Below are 20,789 nucleotides of genomic sequence, written 5' to 3'. Positions count from 1 at the left end.
TCGACTGCTTCTTGGATTCTTGCTTTCTTCAACAGACGTCGAGGCAACTGGATTTAGATAAGCATCGTCCTCAGGACGAGTATCTTGTGGCTGCAGATTCTGACTCTGAGTGGACACAGACGTAGATCGCGACGTAGTAGTGCTTACGTTTACGTTTGCAGCTCCTACGGGCTCGTAATCTGCTGGGTTGGGGTCGGTGGGAGTCGAAGCAGTGGGATTGAGGTAGGTGTCTTGCTGGCTGTTTTCGCATTTCGCTGGAGGCTGAATAGCTTGAAGTATTGCAACGATCGAAGGAAGGTCTGGAAAATACAAATTAAGGGTGAAGTTGAGAATGAAAGAGAGATCCTTTGGCATGAAAGTGGGAGTTGATTCTCGAACAACAGCGTGATAAGGCAATCGCTTTAACCACTCTGCCACTGGGCTGTAGCGTAATGCGCGGGAAACACCGAGGCTGTTGAGTTATGGTATGTGTTCAGGTGGAAGGATAATGCCGTTCTGTTAGTGTGTGTGTGTGTGTGTGTGTGTGTGTGTGTGTGTGTGTGTGTGTGTGTGTGTGTGTGTGTGTGTGTGTGTGCGTGCGTGCGTGCGTGCAGTCAGTCGTGTGTGTATGTGTGTGTGTGTGTGTGTGTGTGTGTGCGTGTACGTGTGCGCACAAGTTACCTCTTTGATGCCTTTGGCACCTAGGCGGGGTGGGGATAACGTCCTCCATAATTTCTTCATAATGGTGAGCCCCTCTTTGAAGTAATACTGGCTCTATGTTGTGTTGCGTCGCTCGCCTGCCTGCATGAGACACAGCCATCGTTTTGAGCTAGTGACGTTTTGCACGTCTAAAGTACTTTTAGACTACATTGAGCTAGATCGAGAGACAGACAGACAAACAAAGAGACACAAAGCGAGAGAGAGAAAAAGAGAGAGAGAGAAAGAGAGAGAGACAAACAGACAGACAAAGAGACACAAAGCGAGAGAGAGCGAGAAAGAGAGAGAGACAGACAGACAGACAGACAGACAGACAAGCAAGCAAAGAGACACAAAGAGCGAGTGAGAGATAGAGAGAGAGACAGAGAGAGAGAGATAGAGAGAGAGAGAGATGGAGAGACAGGCAGACACAGAGAAAGAGAGAGAAAGAGAGAGAGAGAGAGAGAGATGGAGTCCTGAAAACTTTGCAAACTGTATTATTATATCTTTAACTTTAAAGACATCACCACTGTTCTGTAAAAATATGTTAATAAAACCAAAATAATGAAAATTGGACAGCATTGTGGTCAGCAAAAGTTGCCCTTTGAGTGCACAGAGAAGATTAAGATTTTAGGTATATATTTCGTAAATAATGATAGAGCAATAACTGTTGAACAGAATTGGGTATTAAGAGTTCAGAAGATTAAGAAGTTGATTAAGATATGGAGTCGACGAGATTTAAGGATTCACGGTAAAATTTTAATAATCAAATGTTTTTTTATTTCACAGCTAGTATTTGTGATGCAGACGATTGGATTGCCAGATCGGGTTTTGACAGAGTTAAATAGATTGTTTTATAAGTTTATTTGGCAGAGAAAGTATTCGAATAAAAAAGCATTTGAAAAAGTGAAAAGAAAAGTAATGGAGAAAGAAATAAGTGAAGGTGGGTTGAAAATGCTAAATGTGCACAGGATGCAAGAGTCTTTTTATTTACAATGGGTCGGACGTTTGTATGACAAGAAGGGAGCAAATTGGACGTTTATACCACTATGGTTTCTGGGACATGTTGTTTCAGGGTATGGTTGTTTTGATTTGAATGTTAAACCGAGTAAGGAATTGAATTTGACAATGATTGGAAGCCCATTTTGGCAGAGGGTAGTGTGGACACATTTGAGTTACAAGCGTAGGATGGAACATGATAAGATTGATGCAAACAATTTTTATAAACAGATTTTGTGGAGTAATGATTTGATTCGGTATAAAGGGAAAATGTTGTTTTATTTGTATTGGAAAAATGCTGGGATTGAACGAGTAAGTGATTTGTTTATAGTGGAAGAAAAGAGGTATATATACAAATTGGAAAGAATAATGCAAATATTTTATTGGATTATTGGGCATTAATAAACGCATTACCCAAAGTATGGATTAATTGGATTGAAAATAAACATATTATTGTCCAGATGGATAAGCAATTGTTTGATGGTAGCCTGTATATGATAAAAATAAGCCAAATACGAAAAATGATAGAAAAGAAAAGTGTAGATACTGCTGTAGAAAAACCTTGTGTAAATAATTTTTGGTTGAGGAAGTTTGGTGTACAAGTAGATAAGGAAATTTGGACACTTGCCCATGTTTCCAAAGAAGTGAGGTTAAGAGAATTGCAATGGAAAATCTTACATAACATATATCCAACAAATATTTTATTATGTAAAATGCAAGTCAGGGAGAATAACAGATGTTGTATTTGTTGGACGGAAGTTGATTTTGTTGAACATTTCTTTTATGAGTGCATACCGGTAAAGTTGTTTTGGACGAAGATAGAAAACTGGATAGAGGAAAAGGCTGGATTGAGGGTTAATTTTAAGATGCAGGATATAATATTTGGCTATCAAGACACAAGTTGTAAAAAGATGAGAAATTTTGTAAATCACGTAATATTAATTGGGAAAATGTGTATTAGTATTTTTAGAAAGACAACTTGTCAGGGATCAGTGTTCGTAATTTTCGAGTTTCAAATATTAAGTAGAAAATTTGATTTGTAAATATAAGGAATATTTCCATTGTAAAGAGAAAATGTCCATGTCTCGTGAGTGTAATATACCTCTATGTTGGAGTTAAAAAAAGAAGAAAAAAAGACCAATGAAGAAGGATGCTCACCGCCTATTTACAAGAAAAAAAGATAGAAAAAAAAGGAAAAAAAAAAAAAAAGGAAAGAAAAAAGAGAGAAGAAAATAAGGAAGGGTTGAAGCATCCTGCATGCAACTGAGGTCAAAAAAAAGAAGAAAAAGAAAGAAAAAGAAAGAAAAAAAAAGAGAGAGATGGAGAGACAGACACAGAGAAAGAGAGAGAGAGAGATGGAGAGAGAGAGAGAGAGACACACACAAATACACACAAATACACACACAAACACGTGACAGAGCACTTATTTAAATACATCAGCCACTAAACCATTTAAGACTGATCAGCCACCAGTGTGCAAAGTTCTCGTTATAAAAAAACAAGTCGCGTAAGGCGAAATTACAACATTTAGTCAAGCTGTCGAACTCACAGAATAAAACTGAACGCAGTGCATTTTTTCAGCAAGACCGTATACTCGTAGCATCGTCAGCAGGGGCGGATCAGTTCATTTTATGGGGGGGGGGGGGGGGTCCAAAAGTATATTGTGAAGATATGGGTGTGAAGGCGCAAAGCGCCGAGCCGACGGCGCGAAGCGTCTAGCTTGCTAGGGGGGTCCGGGGGCATGCCCCCCCCCCCCCCCTAACAATTTTGAAAAAAAGGATGCAAAATGGTGCAATCTGGTGCATTCTGAGGATGAACATTACCAGTTTCAAGCAGCAGATTTTGTCACTGATTAATACCCCCAAAATTGAAACTCAATGTAAAATAAAGAAATCCCTAACAACAACCCCCCCCCCCAAAAAAAAAAAAAAAAAAATTGGGGGGGGTCCGGAAACCCCAGAACCCCCCAATCCGCCCCTGGTCAGTCCAACGCACGTGGCAAAGGCAGTAAAATTGACAAGAAGAGCGGGGTATACGTAGTAGTTGCGCTGTGCTGCATAGCACGCTTTTCTGTACCTCTCTTCGTTTTAACTTTCTGAGCGTGTTTTTAATCCAAACATATCATATCTATATGTTTTTGGAATCTGGAACCAACAAGGAATAAGATGAAATTGTTTTTAAATCGATTTCGGAAATTTAATTTAATCATAAATTTTTAATTTTTAATTTTCAGAGCTTGTGTTTAATCCGAATATAACATTTTTATATGTTTTTGGAATCAGAAAATGATGAGGAATAAGATAAACGTAATTGTGGATCGTTTTATAAAAACATTATTTTAATTACAATTTTCAGATTTTTAATGACCAAAGTTATTAATTAATTTTTAAACCTCCAAGCTGAAATGCAATACCAAAGTCCGGCCTTTGTCGAAGATTGCTTGGCCAAAATGTCAATCAATTTGATTGAAAAACAAGTCGCGTAAGGCGAAAATACAACATTTAGTCAAGTAGCTGTCGAACTCACAGAGTGAAACGGAACGCAATGCAACGCAGCAAGACCGTATACTCGTAGCATCGTCAGTCCACCGCTCACGGCAAAGGCAGTGAAATTGACAAGAAGAGCGGGGTAGTAGTTGCGCTCAGAAGGATAGCACGCTTTTCTGTACCTCTCTTCGTTTTAACTTTCTGAGCGTGTTTTTAATCCAAACATATTATATCTATATGTTTTTGGAATCAGGAATCGACTTTCGAAAATCTAATTTTGATAATAATTTTTATATATTTAATTTTCAGAGCTTGTTTTTAATCCAAATATAACATACTTATATGTTTTTGGAATCGGCAAATGATGGAGAATAAGATGAACGTAAATTTGGATCGTTTTATAAAAAAAAAATTTTTTTTACAATTTTCCGATTTTTAATGACCAAAGTCATTATTTAATTTTTAAGCCACCAAGCTGAAATGCAATACCGAAGTCCGGGCTTCGTCGAAGATTACTTGACCAAAATTTCAACCAATTTGGTTGAAAAATGAGGGCGTGACAGTGCCACCTCAACTTTCACGAAAAGCCGGATATGACGTCATCAAAGACATTTATCAAAAAAATGAAAACAACGTTCGGGGATATCATACCCAGGAACTCTCATGTCAAATTTTATAAAGATCGGTCCAGTAGTTTGGTCTGAATCGCTCTACACACACACACACACACACACACACACACACACACACACACACACACACACAGACAGACACACACACATACACCACGACCCTCGTCTCGATTCCCCCTCTATGTTAAAACATTTAGTCAAAACTTGACTAAATGTAATGAAGGCGTGACAGTGCTGCCTCAACTTTCGCAAAAATCTGCATATGACGTCATCAAAGACATTTGTCGAAAAAATTGAAAAAAACTTCTGGGGATATCATACCCAGGAACTCTCATGTGAAGTTTCCTGAAGATCGATCCAGTATTTTTTTCTGAATCGCTCTACACACACACACACACAGGCACAGGCACACACACACACACACACACATACATACACACACACACACACACACACACGCACTCATACACACACACTCACAGACAGACACACATACTCACACACACACACACACACACACACACACATACACCACGACCCTCGTCTCGATTCCCCCTCTATGTTAAAACATTTAGTCAAAACTTGACTAAATGTAAACAAGTCGCGTAAGGCGAAAATACAACATTTAGTCAAGTAGCTGTCGAACTCACAGAATGAAACTGAGCGCAATGCAACGCAGCAAGACCGTATACTCGTAGCATCGTCAGTCCACCGCGCACGGCAAAGGCAGTGAAATTGACAGGAAGAGCGGGGTAGTACTTGCGCTGAGAAGGATAGCACGCTTTTCTGTACCTCTCTTTGTTTTAACTTTCTGAGCGTGTTTTTAATCCAAACATATCATATCTATATGTTTTTGGAATCAGGAACCGACAAGGAATAAGATGAAAGTGTTTTTAAATTGATTTCAAAAATTTAATTTTGATAATAATTTTTATATATTTAATTTTCAGAGCTTGTTTTTAATCCGAATATAACATATTTATATGTTTTTGGAATCAGCAAATGATGAAAAATAAGATGAACGTAAATTTGGATCGTTTTAGAAAAAAATAATTTTTTTTACAATTTTCAGATTTTTAATGACCAAAGTCATTAATTAATTTTTAAGCCACCAAGCTGAAATGCAATACCGAAGTCCGGGCTTCGTCGAAGACTACTTGATCAAAGTTTCAACCAATTTGGTTGAAAAATGAGAGCGTGACAGTTCCGCCTCAACTTTCACGAAAAGCCGGATATGACGTCATCAAAGACATTTATCAAAAAAAGGAAAAAAAAGTTCGGGGATATCATACCCAGGAACTCTCATGTCAAATTTCATAAAGATCGGTCCAGTAGTTTGGTCTGAATCGCTCTACACGCACGCACACACGCACGCACACACGCACACACATACACCACGACCCTCGTTTCGATTCCCCCTCGATGTTAAAATATTTAGTCAAAACTTGACTAAATATAAAAAGGAGGCGTGTCAGAACTATCGTTTCAAACATTATATAAATAATTATATACATTATTTATTTCCCGTTCTTCGTTGCATGCTTCCTTGTAAAGGTCGAATTCCCACCTACTCAGCTTACTTTGTTTTATTTGTCACATAGTTATATGTATGTCAAAGATCATTCGGTCGACGTACTTGTGAATGTTTATTTGGGTCTATAATATAACGTTCCACAAACAAAAATGCCTTGTATTTTGATTGTTGCGTTTTGCGTTTATTAAACGCAGCTATAACAGTAATCACCTCTCCTTCTCACGATGACGATAACAACGATGATAATGACGATAAAAGCATTAACAGCCATCATAGACACTCCAAAAGGAACCATGGTGAGACTAATGCCCGTTTCGGACTCGTCCACCTTCTCTCCAACTTCTGAGGCTTCCCCTTTGGGCGGAAATGACGTAATGAGCGAACTCTCGCGGGAGCTCGAAGATGGTGATGGCGTGACTTCCGTCCTTTCATGAGTGTTTCCTTCACTGGAAGGAGTCGTTGAAATATGAGATACTTCAGTCAATGCTGTAAAGACTGAAAATAAAAATAACAAAACATTCATGGTAACAGCAACAACTCATTGGTACTACAACTTTTACATTGGTATACAAAGGCTTGAATGTGAACAGCTAGAGTGACTTTATCCACAAAATAGTGTTCACATATCAAACTGAAGCATTCATAGCTTGCAGAAGTACGGCAGATAGAAAACCCTGATGTAAGATGTGAACATATTGCAGCGGCACTGCTTACCATGAAACAATCATTATCACGAAAGTATAAGAAAAACATGTCGCGTAAGGCGAAAATACAACATTTAGTCAAGCTCAGTCGAACTCACAGAATGAAACTGAACGCAAAGCATTTTTTCCGCAAGACCATACACTCGTAGCATCGTCTGTCCACCGCTCGTAGCAAAGGCACTGAAATTAACAATCCAGAAAAGCGCGGTAGCGGTTGCGCTGAGAAGGATAGCCCGCTTTTCTATATCTATTCTTTTTAACTCTCTGAACGTATTTTTAATCCAAACATATCATATCTATATGTTTATGCAATCAGGAACAGACAAGAAATAAGATGAAATTGTTTTTAAATCGATTTCGGAAATTTAATTTTAATCATAATTTTTAATTTTTTAATTTGTCAGAGCTTGTTTTTAATCCAAATATAACATAATTATATGTTTTTGGAATCAGAAAATAATGAAGAATACGATTAACGTAATTTTGGATCGTTTTATAAAACAAAAAAATTTAATTACACTTTTTAGATTTTTAATGACCAAAGTCATTAATTAATTGTTAGGCCTCCAAGCTAAAATGCAATACCAAAGTCCGGCCTTTGTCGAAGATTGCTTTGCCAAAATTTCAATCAATTTTATTGAAAAATGAGGGTGTGACAGTGCCGCCTCAACTTTTACAAAATGCCGGATATGACGTCATCAAAGACATTTATCAAAAAAATGAAAACAACGTCTGGGGATATCATACCCAGGAACTCTCATGAAAAATTTCATACAGATCGGTCCAGTAGTTTACTCTGAATCGCTCTACACACACACACACACACACACACACACACACACACACACACACACACCACGACCCTCGTCTCGATTCCCCCTCTATGTTAATACATTTAGTCAAAACTTGACTAAATGTAATGATGAGTCACAACCCGTAAGAAGAAGCTCGGTGACTCTCTGCATTCCTCCAACGTGGCATTGGCCGAAACATGATGATCGAAAGCAAAAACGATTTGTATTCATATACCGGAAGAATAAAGAACTTGAAAGAAAGTGAGCCAATCGAGTAATGGGCTTCAAACTTCGATGAAACAAATGGGGGCAAAAGTCAGGGGATCTTTACATGTTATTATACCACTACCAGTTAACTCGACAAACAATCAGTCTTATTCACAGGAACCGTCCTTCCCCTAGGACACATACCAATAATCAACACTGTGGCAGCGCTGTGTGGAGTGTTAGCTGAATAAATGGAGCAGATTCAATTCACATAATTATATGTGTCACTTACGAAATTAATTCTACAAGAAAAATCCCACCCTCTCCAGGAAGCAGCAAGCCTGTTGATTTTTTGTATGTCTATTTAAACTGAAAGATGCTCTAATCTTATCCCCGTAAAAGCCCGGATGAACATACGTTGTTCGTGATGTGACTGAAAGATCGCACACACGAGAAGGACTGTGATAAGCCTATACCCTAGGACAGTCCTCAAATTTGTATTATCGGCCAAAGTGGTGCATTGGCAAAGTTGTACAGTTCAAAGTGAAACATTGGATTCTTTGTACTTTCTGAAACTGACACGACATCAAATTTGCAGCACCGTGGGCAGGAGTGAGTGATGGGGGCAGAAACTTTCCCACAGTATTGTTTGTTTCTTTTCTCAATGATGGCATTGTTTGAAAGTGGGGCTTGGACACGCACTTAAAATCGTCCGGGTTGAGTCATGCAATCGTCAACTTTATTGTTCAAGAGAGCAAATCTGGCAGGGTAGACTTGAACTTTGCTACTCCTCCCCCACTCCCCCCTCCCCGCACCGCCACACACACACACACACACACACACACACACACACACACACACACACACAGACTAACTGACAGACTAACATACTAACTAACCACAGTCGAACCTGCCCTGGCGACAACCTCTTGATAACGACCACCTGCCTATTACAACCATCCCACAGTAACCCCGAAGAGTGTCTTTCCTATATAATTCACCTATGTTAACAACATGCACCTGTCTATACGGACCACTTTTAGTTGGTCCCGAGGGTGATCGTTGTAGACAGGTTTGACTGTATTACTAACTACAAATTGTCAATGCTGTTTTATTGTCGTTGTCGTCACATATAATATTGCCTTTTTCTTCAACGATGCGATTCATCTTAGCCATAGCCTGTTCACACGTTTCTTGGCTTTGATTGTGTGGATGACTCTTCTCTTTTTATATTTAGTCAAGTTTTGACGAAATATTTTAACATCGAGGGGGAATCGAAACGAGGGTCGTGGTGTATGTGCGTGTGTGTGTGTGTGTGTGTGTCTGTGTGTGTCTGTCTGTGCGTGTGTGTGTGTGTGTGTAGAGCGATTCAGACTAAACTACTGGACCGATCTTTATGAAATTTGACATGAGAGTTCCTGGGTATGAAATCCCCGAACGTTTTTTTCATTTTTATATTTAGTCAAGTTTTGACTAAATATTTTAACATCGAGGGGGAATCGAAACGAGGGTGTGGTGTATGTGCGTGTGTGTGTGTGTGTGTGTGTGTGTGTGTGTGTGTGTAGAGCGATTCAGACTAAACTACTGGACCGATCTTTATGAAATTTGACATGAGAGTTCCTGGGTATGAAATCCCCGAACGTTTTTTTTATTTTTTTGATAAATGTCTTTGATGACGTCATATCCGGCTTTTCGTGAAAGTTGAGGCGGCACTGTCACGCCCTCATTTTTCAACCAAATTGGTTGAAATTTTGGTCAAGTAATCTTCGACGAAGCCCGGGGTTCGGTATTGCATTTCAGCTTGGTGGCTTAAAAATTAATTAATGACTTTGGTCATTAAAAATCTGAAAATTGTAAAAAAAAATAAAAATTTATAAAACGATCCAAATTTACGTTTATCTTATTTTCCATCATTTGCTGATTCCAAAAACATATAAATATGTTATATTCGGATTAAAAACAAGCTCTGAAAATTAAATATATAAAAATTATTATCAAAATTAAATTTTTGAAATCAATTTAAAAACACTTTCATCTTATTCCTTGTCGGTTCCTGATTCCAAAAACATATAGATATGATATGTTTGGATTAAAAACACGCTCAGAAAGTTAAAACAAAGAGAGGTACAGAAAAGCGTGCTATCCTTCTTAGCGCAACTGCTACCCCGCTCTTCTTGTCAATTTCACTGCCTTTGCCATGAGCGGTGGACTGACGATGCTAGTGCAGTAGATTCAGTGGGGGTGCCTTCAACCTCTTAAATATTTTTTTAATTGGCATTACTAGATCGAAAAATGTATTATGATAACGGTTTGCTATGTTCACAGCTCAGTTTTTGTGCTAAACGACCGTGAGGGGCCCCCAAGCTACCCCGGGTGTGGGTCCTTTGGCGCCAACAGAAAATAATTATCTAATCAGTAATATAGTTAAGTGACACATCTAATTAGGGGTTTTCGAGGGTGCCGATTCCAAAAATGATGTTTTTATCTCGATCAAATGTCATGATCACATATGAATTACGATTTTTTTGGGTTAAAATAAACAATATATCCAGTTCAAATTGGTTAAATAGTTAGCACATACTTAGTAAACATATGATATTCTTCATTTAAAATCTTGTCATTATCCCCTCAGGTATTGCATATCAATTATTATATATAAAGTAATAATAATCAGTGAAAGTCTGTGAGTAAAATATATACCAGGGTTGTCATAGATTCATGCTATGATTATCAAGGGTCATCCTTACTGTGAAAGACGCCTTGTTCATCCAGGATGGCATGGCTCTGCTTCACATCCTCACAAACATGCCCCCGACCTTTGGTGAAATATGCTTGCAAATCCTTGACCAGATGGTGGCGAAGAAACACTTCTTGTTCTCGACAGACAGCTACCATCCGCAGTCCATCAAAGCACAGGAGAGAGAAAGGCGGGGGAAATCAGAAAAAATCATTGTCGATGGACCATCAACCAGGAAGCCTGGCGACTTCAAGCAGCTCCTAGCGAATGACGACAACAAAAAGCAGTTTTGCCAGCTTTTATTTCGAGTATGGAGTGACCAACGTGCAGCTTCAAGACTCGAAAAGACAGACATGGCAGTTCTGATCGTAGAAGGAAGGGCCCATAAATTGACATCATCCAACGGAAAGGTCGAGGCACATGAGATTAATACGATCTACAGCAACCAAGATGAGACCGACACAAGGGTTGTGTTGTATCTCCACCACGCCGCAGCAATTGGATACAAGGACGCTGTCGTCAGGACGCCTGATACTGACATATTTGTCATCCTGTTGTACCATGCTCATGAAATCAAATTGAACGTGTACCTAGACACAGGGTCTGGAAAACACAGGCGGCTGATCAACGTCACTGAGTTTGCTGAGTCTCTTGGAAAAAACTACTGTGCCGCACTTCTTGGGTACTACGTGTGGAGTGGAGAAGACTGCACCAGTGCCTTCAAAGGGAAGGGAAAGGTAGGACCGTTGAAGAAACTGCAGAAAAACCCAAAGTTTCAGGAAGCGTTCGCACGGCTTGGTGACGAATGGAGCATCCACCATGAAGTGGACGAATCATTGGAACAGTTTGCCTGCGTCATGTATGGACACAGTCGGGAACTGTCAGTGAATACAGTTCGTGGGAAAATGCTCTGCAAAATGGTGGGTGAAGATGAAAAACTCACCGCGAAGTCCAAAGTCGACCTCGCTCGTCTGCCTCCTTGTCGTGCTGCTCTGCAGCCACACAACAAACGTGTGAACCACCGTGTTGCTCTGTACAAAAGAGCGCACATAGCCATTGTAGAGAAACCAAAACCCTATGATGAAGGCCAGGGATGGATGAGAAACGCAAAAGACTTACTGGAACCGATATGGTCATCAAAACCCATTTTGCCAGCGTCTTTGATTGATCTGTTAGCTGCTATTGATCCTAAAGACAAGGAAACGGAAGATGAAGAAGACATGGAAGTGGATGAAGTTGACTTTGACGCAATGTTTGAAAGTGATGAAGAGTTGTAACTGTCTCCTTTGTACAATGGTTCACTACCAGATATGTTGACAGACGCAGATATGATGAAGATTTGGTTTACCCGAGATTATGCCAAACATTCCTTTAGGGTTTTGTTGATATGAAATTATGCCAAACTTTTCGTGTAGGTGTGTTATTATGAGATGATGCCAAACACTCGTTGTAAGTGTGTTTGCATGAGATGATGCCAACTATTCATAGTAGTTGTTATTATGAGATGACACCAAACATTCTCCGTATATGTGTTACGAGTTCCCTGTATTCATGTTATTATGAGATTATGCTTAAACTATTCCTTGTATACGTCTCATTTGAGATGCTGCCAACTATTCTTGTATATATTTTTTTTATTTTGAAATTACGCCAAACATTAATTGTGGGTGTATTATAATAGTTTATTTTTTATAACTTTTTTTTTTAGAAATGAGCACGTGATTTAACCGTTCAAATCAGTCAAGATAAGTTCAACAGCTTTCATGACAGAATTATCAATTTTGACTAAATGTTTAACACTTTCTGATTAATTGATATGATTAATATAGTTGTCTAGATGACTACTTGTATCTTTCTCAATTAGACACAAAGTACATCTATGCAATGCTATTGCATAGTGTTGATACTTTTACAGTAATGACCTAGGTAATAAGCTAAATTTTATAACATAATCATATGTTTCAATAAAGAGTTGATGTTTTAATAAACCTATTGCATAATAATTATTATGTCCTATATTTTGTTGACAACACTTTCAGCTATGCTGATTTGTCCTTATTAATATTATTGTTTGAATTTTGCTCTCTATTGCTCTCAATAAAATGTTTTTTGTTTTTGAATATTTTTCTTCACTTTTTATGGATAAAAATATTATTATTTGCAATATATCGTCTCTTAGCTTTGATCATGACATTTAATCGAGATAAAAGCATCATTTTTGGAATCAGCGCCCTCGAAAACCCCTAAATAGATGTGTCACTTAACCATATTACTGATTAGATAATTATTTTCTGTTGACGCCAAAGGACCCCCACCCGGGGTGGCTCGGGGGCCCCTCTCGGTCGTTTAGCACAAAAACTGAGCTGTGAACATAGCAAACCGTTATCATAATACATTTTCCGATCTAGTAATGCCAATTAAAAAAATATGTAAGAGGTTGAAGGCACCCCTACTGAATTTACTAAACTATACGAGTATACGGTCTTGCTGAAAAATGGCAGCTACTTGACTAAATATTGTATTTTCGTCTTACGCGACTTGTTGATTTTTTCTTTCTTCTTTCTGCCTTTCGAATGTGAACAATAAAGAGGGACTAGAAAAGCGAAAAAGGTATGTCACCACAGAATGATACACCCAGGCTTTCACATGGGATGAGTCTGAGAGCATCTGAACACTTGGATACAACACAAAACTCCAGGGCTTGATTTCTTCCTGTACAGCAGGGTATTGTTCTTGATAAATGAGTTCTGAAACTAATATACGGCTGTTAATTGTTTGCATGTGTCCCAGTGGATTTGTGTTGGTTCACTGAAATTACATGATCGTGCACAAGGGAAGAAGCTGTCTTCAAGTATTGACACAAGCATCAACTGCAGGTGCCTGTGTTTGCACGAAACAAGTCCAGAGTGTACCACTATCACCATTTCTCAGTAATGAGGTGTAATCGCTTTCGCCTTGGATTATTTCTTAATCTCGAATAATGTTCAATTAATGTCAACTCAAATTAAGTAGAATGATATGTGGCTACTTCGAAAGGTAAAAGGCTGGGACCTTCGAATGGTACAAGTGATACAATCTGTATCTTGCCGAGAATGCCTCAATACAATTCATACGGTACTAGCGCCTTGTGGGGGTGATCTAAGTCGTGCAAAATTCCTTCCTCGTTTCTCATCAACACACACACAGATAACTTTGTTAAGAATATAACCATGGAACATGGAATAGAAGAAAGACAAATATGTTAAGCTATACAAACAGATTTAAGTCGATGAATTTGGGATGCTACATGTGTGTCGTGGGCGGGGATGTAGCTCAGTCGGTAGCGCGCTGGATTTGTATCCAGTTGGCCGCTGTCAGCGTGAGTTCGTCCCCACGTTCGGCGAGAGATTTATTTCTCAGAGTCAACTTTGTGTGCAGACTCTCCTCGGTGTCCGAACACCCCCGTGTGTACACGCAAGCACAAGACCAAGTGCGCACGAAAAAGATCCTGTAATCCATGTCAGAGTTCGGTGGGTTATAGAAACACGAAAATACCCAGCATGCTTCCTCCGAAAACGGCGTATGGCTGCCTAAATGGCGGGGTAAAAAACGGTCATACACGTAAAATTCCACTCGTGCAAAAAATACGTGTACGTGGGAGTTTCAGCCCACGAACGCAGAAGAAGAAGAAGATATGTGTCGTGGCCTTTAAGGATGCACGCTTAAGCAAACTTTAAAGGGATGTCTCAAACATAGTCCGAACGTTAACACTTTGGTTTTAACCCTTGCAAACACCGAACCTAATTCTCAGATCTGACTTTGTTGTTAGAAAAGGTAGTTGTGTTCTTTTGAATGATACATACGTTACCTACGTTTTACACGGAAGTGTTTCCGAAGCTGACAAAACCATGCTTGTGGCAGGATATGTTCATGTACATGCCCTACATAGGAAACCCGAGTGCTTAATTCGGGTTTCAAAGTTGGCACCAGGCTACTCTGTACCATCAACCAAAACGCAAAGCCAAAGGGCGATACATAATAGTTACTACAGTGGAACCTCCCCCCCCCCCCCTAATGTCCACAAATCTGAGCAAATCAGGCCTTAAAAAGAAGAGAGTCTTAAATTGGGGGTCAATTTACAGAAGTTATAAGCGGAAAACAGGGTCTCAAAAGGGAGGAAGTCTTACATATAGGGGGTCTAAAAGGGGGGGGGGGGTGTTCCACTTTATTACGAACGTGACTGGTTGATAGAAAAACCAGTACATAATGAATTTTCAATTCTAACAACAACAACAAACGGAATGTTCATCTTTGAAAGGAACCTGAAATAAAAGTGTATACATGTTTTGAAAGAACCGCAGCTCTTGTCAACCCCCCCCCCTCCCCCCCCCCCCCCCCCAATCATTTAAGTTCTGTGCTATAGTTCCCTTTTCGTCAGTTTTGACGTCGCAATTGCACCTCAGTCATTGCTTGGAATGGGTGCTAAGCAATGGTCAATTTCAAGTGAGAATTGTCTGTCTCTGTTGTGTTCCTCCATAAAAAAGTGTACTGTAATTTTCCTTCATATATTAAATGTTGGTCAATAGATTCTTTCTCAGTTTCTCCCTTTCAGCTTTGGACCCACAGATGTCCAGCAAAAGATAGCTTGTTTTGGTTACAGAGGTCACTTTCTCTTCCTGAAATACCTCGCTACTGTTTTGTTGTTGTTGTTGTTGCTGCTGTTGTTGTTACACAAACGGCTGCCCCCAGTAAAATGTACACCAAACCAGAGCATAACATTTCAAGGACTGAAGAGGCACTTTTTATCAACATTGTGTGCGTATGAGTAAGAGAGAGAGAGAGAGAGAGAGAGAGAGAGAGAGAGAGAGAGAGAGAGAGAGAGAAAGAGAGAGAGAAAGAGAGAGAGAGAGATAGATAGAGAGAGAAAGAGAGAGAGAGAGAGATAGAGATAGAGAGAGAGAGAGAGAGAGAGAGAGAGAGAGAAGGGGTGGGGATGGGGGCAAGCAGGCAGGCGTAGACAGACAGAGAGAGACCCTGAAATACTCACAAGTGATGTTAACATCGCCCATATTGGCAGATTCACTACTCCGGAGTATCCACCGAACATTCTCGTCAGACCAATCCTTGTCGTTTACCAAGAACTTGCACCTGAAATTCGAAGGGCCAACGTCTTCAACTTGCTCACACTGGCACAACTTAGAAGTAACAGCACTTTCCTTAACGGGAATGAATTCCATGCAGATGTCCTTCGGAAAATCGTTTCCTTGTGGGATTTTAGACAGTTGTATAACACTTTGGGACTCTTTGGTGCAGCCGCTGCGGGTGAGGTTGAATTGAACGATGCCTTGCGCGTTTTCTGCTGATGTTGAGACAAGTAGATCGTCCACCTTCAGTGCACCTAAAAGTGGAAATTTAAATGAATGACAATTTCATGCATGATGTACCCGCGTGTATTGGACGCGCACGGACACAGACAGACAGACAGACAGACACCCCCCACACACACACAGACACACAAACAAACACACACACGCACACACATGGCACACATACGCACAAACTTACACACACACACACACACACACTAACACACACACACACACACTATAACACACACACTCACTGTGACATACACCCACATACACTGATACACACACACACACACACACACAGCCTGAAGACAAACAGATGGACAGACACTATTGACTCACTCAAACTCACACAAACTGACTCACATAGAAGACTTACACTTCTTTTCATCGATTGAGGCACCCATAGTTCCTCCAATATTTTTCATAAAGGCAAAAATGAGTGCAAAAGCAAAACTGACGCACATTTTAGAAGCCATCCTCGATCGTGTGAAAAGCAACTTAACTGAATCAGAACTAAAGAGTGACTATCACATGTTTTACCACGCTCTTGTTTCAGTTTTGAAATATTTCCGCACTGCTGACGGTATACATAACCCGGCCGGCCGTAAAGTTAACAAAGGCTATTATAATTACTTTCTTGACCAAATAAGTCCTTGTTCAGTGGTGATTTTAAGTTGTCATGAATATATCCTGTTCACGACGTATGAACAGTTGATCTAACTTTATTGCTACTGACACTTGACAAAAAACAAGTCGCGTGAAGCGATATAGGAACATTTAGTCGATCTGTAGGCATCGAACTAAAAGATCAACTCCAAGTTCCCTTTGCGGTAAGCTCTAAATGTCCGCCTCTGCAACGCTGTGCTCGGTTCCCCGTCTATGTTAAAACATTTAGTCAAAAGAAAAAACCTAAAAGACACTAAGGAGTATGGAAGTTCTTTGATTTTTTTTCTACACTCAGTTTGACATTGGCCAGTAAGACCAATAAGTGTTCGAACAAGTGCGCCTAGTCTCAAAGAGCATGTTAGAAATACAAATGGCGGCCTCCTCAGTGTTAAACTGGTTGGGGGTAACGTTGCCAGTGCCATACATTGTCAACAAAGAATCAAGCAATCCTAGTGTGTAGGGGGAGGAGGCCTGGTGATATAAAGTTTGTTTGTTTGTTTGTTTGCTTCTTCGTTTGGGATGGGGGTGGGTGGGGGTTATTTATGCTGATAACTAGTTTGTTTATCGGCCGCGAAGCAATACATTCCGTGTACTCGGTGGTGGTTCAGGCTCTTCAGTCATTTCATCAGTTTGACCTTTAAAAGCCTAGTTGGAGCTGATTATTTGCGCTAGATTCTCAGCAAAAATTAAAACTATGAAATATGGCAACTGGTCTATAGATGCGTAACATATGGACCTGTGAATAGCATAACATTGACCACTGTCAAATAGCCCACAATGCCTAATCGTATATCGGTCAGATTAACTCAAATATACACAGAGAACACCGCTACATGGCTGGCCGCTTAGTCATACCCGGTTTTATAAAAGTGGCTTTCTTAGATATTGAAATGCGAGCTCAGTCACAGTTCCCAGAACTAAATATTACTGAAATCGGCTGGAAAAAGATCATTCAGATTCCACTGAAGCACCGACACTGAGACTGGAACTCGCTTCACTTAGATGTATACATGTCTCCCTCACTAACCTCGTCAGTTAAAAAGAATCAATATATATATATATAACGAGAGAGAGTTAGTGATTTGCGTGCTCGATGTGTATGTGTGTGTGTTAGGGAGGCCCACTGTCGTAAGCGTAAATAGTGCACAGAAGGCATTGTTTAGAGTGCTGTAAACAGCTTCAAAATTAAGCAATGTTCTTATAGTTCAGGTTTGAAATGTAAAAGTACTTATAGAATTGCTGTGCAAAGTTTGAAGCCTGTTAGAATTATACATTTGGAGGTATTGGACTGTAAAGTTAGGCAAATATGCGATTTTTTCACAACTGGGAAGTTATGTACAGGGCGACAAATTAAAAAAAGCAAAAAGAAATGTGACCCTCCACCACGGGATGAGTCGCATGTCACCTTTGCATGATTTTCATATTTGTACATTTTCCTAAAGAGTTTTTTATGCTCTATGCAGTGGTGAAAACCGTTTTAGAAAAGAGCGAAAACTGTTTGAGTTATAAGCCTGTGACTAAGGTGACCCTCACACTGTTACCAGACACTCCCCGGACTTGTATTATAGGCTCCAAGCCAGCTAGGCCTACCGTGCACCCCCCTCAGGATTCAGCTTCATTAGGCTAGAGATATTCATTGGGGTCTACTGAACACGTTTTAACAAGTTCGCCACGAAAAAACTTATTCCCACTACTAATTATGCCCCTTTGTTTAAGGGTACCCCGTCGAACGCTAAATTTATGTGTGCATTCACAACAATGCACAGCTGCAATGAATGAACAGAGAACCACATTTTTGAAATCAAAACAGTTAAGTTGATCATTAATCTTGTAAAAAATACCCATTACAGTGTTCAATGTTTGATAGGTTGGCTGTAGTGATGCTTGATAGGCGCGAACCGTCATTTTCACAGTGCGCAAAGCTTGTCAACTTTGATAAGAAAAAGGTTTCAACAAATTTGGGTTTTCTGCTTCATTTTTTAGAAACTACAATGCCTTTGGATCATTTCAAGCCCCATTTGGAATTCCTGAGAGGATTTGTTGCGACACCAGATGAGATATTTCTCCCCTACCCCCTAAACGTGAAATTTTAGGAAAATGTCAAAAACATTTTTCATCAAATATCCATTATAACTTCTTACTGTTTTCCAATCAAATACCAAAAGTAATCACATTGACGACCAAAATAGTTCCTTTGTCCATCTTTTAACAGAACTACAACATTATTATTCTCTTCTCAAGACTAAAATAAAACAAAGTGTTCAGATATAGACATCTAATCTAACTGTCCCTTACATATAATTGCTCTTGCTTCATTGTTTCCATATATATACAAGGTAGATTAACACAAGAAAGACAATCTAAGATCATGAAAAAGTAATTCCAAAGAACTTTTTCTTTCAAACACACACATACACACACACACACACACACACACACACACACACACACACACACACACACACACACACACACACACACACACACACACACACAATCATGATCTCATGATCTCTTGCTTCATAGTTTCCATATTAAAGATAAATTAACATAAGAAAGACAATCTAAGAACTACTGTTTCTTCATGTAAGTGCAGAATGTTTGCTTATAAATGCAAATGTCTTATGAATCAATTTCAGCTTCATAGAAATAACATTAACAAGTCATTGCACCGAATTTCAAAGAACAGTGGTGCCTCTTCCTCCTTCTCAGGCTATCAATAATTGTCGGTGAGAGAACCAACTCTTCATTTTCTTCAGTCCAAAGAGGCTCACGGATTCCATTGTTCAGCATCCTTCCATGAGTGACCATCAGCGGGGTTGGGAATCTCTGTAAGTGGCAGGTGAGCGCGCTTCCATGTGGCTGTCTAGTTGGCCCTTCTTGCATGTTGTTTGAGGCTTTTGTGGCAGGGCAGAAATGTGAGCAATGTGATTACTCCTATCCGGCCAGCATAATGCAAGAGAATGAAGAACACGTCGCTCTCTGGGCCTCTTTATTTGATGGTCTTTTGATCAGCTATTTTATGAACAATTTATGGCTTGTCCTTGATTTTAAACATGATCAACAGTGTCAGCAGCCACTCATTATTTCTTTTAAAGTTCCGGAACCCCTGTAACCCCCCCCCCCCTAATCCGCCTCTGTATATATGACATTAGAGTTCCTTAATTTCCCTTATCAGAAGAATGAATGAACGAAAACAACTGCACTCCGGCGAAACTACCGGAATGTTCCAGAACCCAAGGGAGGTAACTCTTGCTTTGTATCCATGTAAAGAAGGTGACTCTTGTCTTCTTATGTCATGAGAGCATAATTTAATTTATCTTTCTTATTGGGTGTTGAGAGTTGAAGTTCTGGTTCTGCTGCTTCATAGAATTTGTCCGAAAATCAGTAACTTTGTTAGGGGTTTAAGCGGTGTGGCATAGTAAGAGCTCCTTTTAGTGACCAAAGCTTTTTTCTCTAGCAATTCGCTCGCTATTGACCGGCCCGCATTACGACGATCAACTTTGTCTGATGTGTATCAGAGACTTGTACTTTACAGTCTCTGTGTCTATGTTATGCAGTGTGCTCTCACTATGATACCCTTATCTTTCGCAAATATGCACATCAGAGCAACGAATCTCCGCCGATTCCTTGCCGATCACTGGCATCTGATCATCAAATAAAACACCTTTCTCATCGAATGTATATAAATCATCAAAATATGATTGTACTTCCTTTATTATTTGCGGCCCTATGCTCCACAGGGAGTCTACAGGAATAAGTCAAGTCAAGTAAGTCAAGTCCTTTATTATTACATGTCTAATTTGTTTTAAATTACAAAAATATTCACCGTCCGAAATCCATTTTGTACGGGTTCTTATAATCATTCCGTCAATTTTCTTTTGTCGAATTGCAAAATAAACAAAATATTTTCACTAAAAGTTGTCTCTAAATGTTTAATTTCGTCCACCAATTTACTTTCCCGCTGTACGCTTTCTTTCTTTTTAAAGGATGCTTATGTCATT

General features: G+C 39.5%; 1 protein-coding gene across 1 annotated transcript in view; it reads right to left on the bottom strand.

Annotated features, from left to right (window-relative positions):
• LOC138972282 (nucleolar and coiled-body phosphoprotein 1-like) overlaps window positions 1-20,789 on the bottom strand; it is a 182,091-nt gene continuing 161,302 nt past the window's right edge. The window contains exon 3 of the transcript XR_011457532.1: window positions 1-299. The gene's annotated coding sequence lies outside the window, so the exon portion shown is untranslated. The remainder of the gene's footprint in view (window positions 300-20,789) is intronic.

The sequence above is a fragment of the Littorina saxatilis genome, linkage group LG8 (genome assembly GCF_037325665.1).
Source record: "Littorina saxatilis isolate snail1 linkage group LG8, US_GU_Lsax_2.0, whole genome shotgun sequence".
In the NCBI taxonomy this organism is placed as follows: Eukaryota; Metazoa; Mollusca; class Gastropoda; order Littorinimorpha; family Littorinidae; genus Littorina; species Littorina saxatilis.
This window is presented reverse-complemented; position numbering and strand designations above follow the sequence as displayed.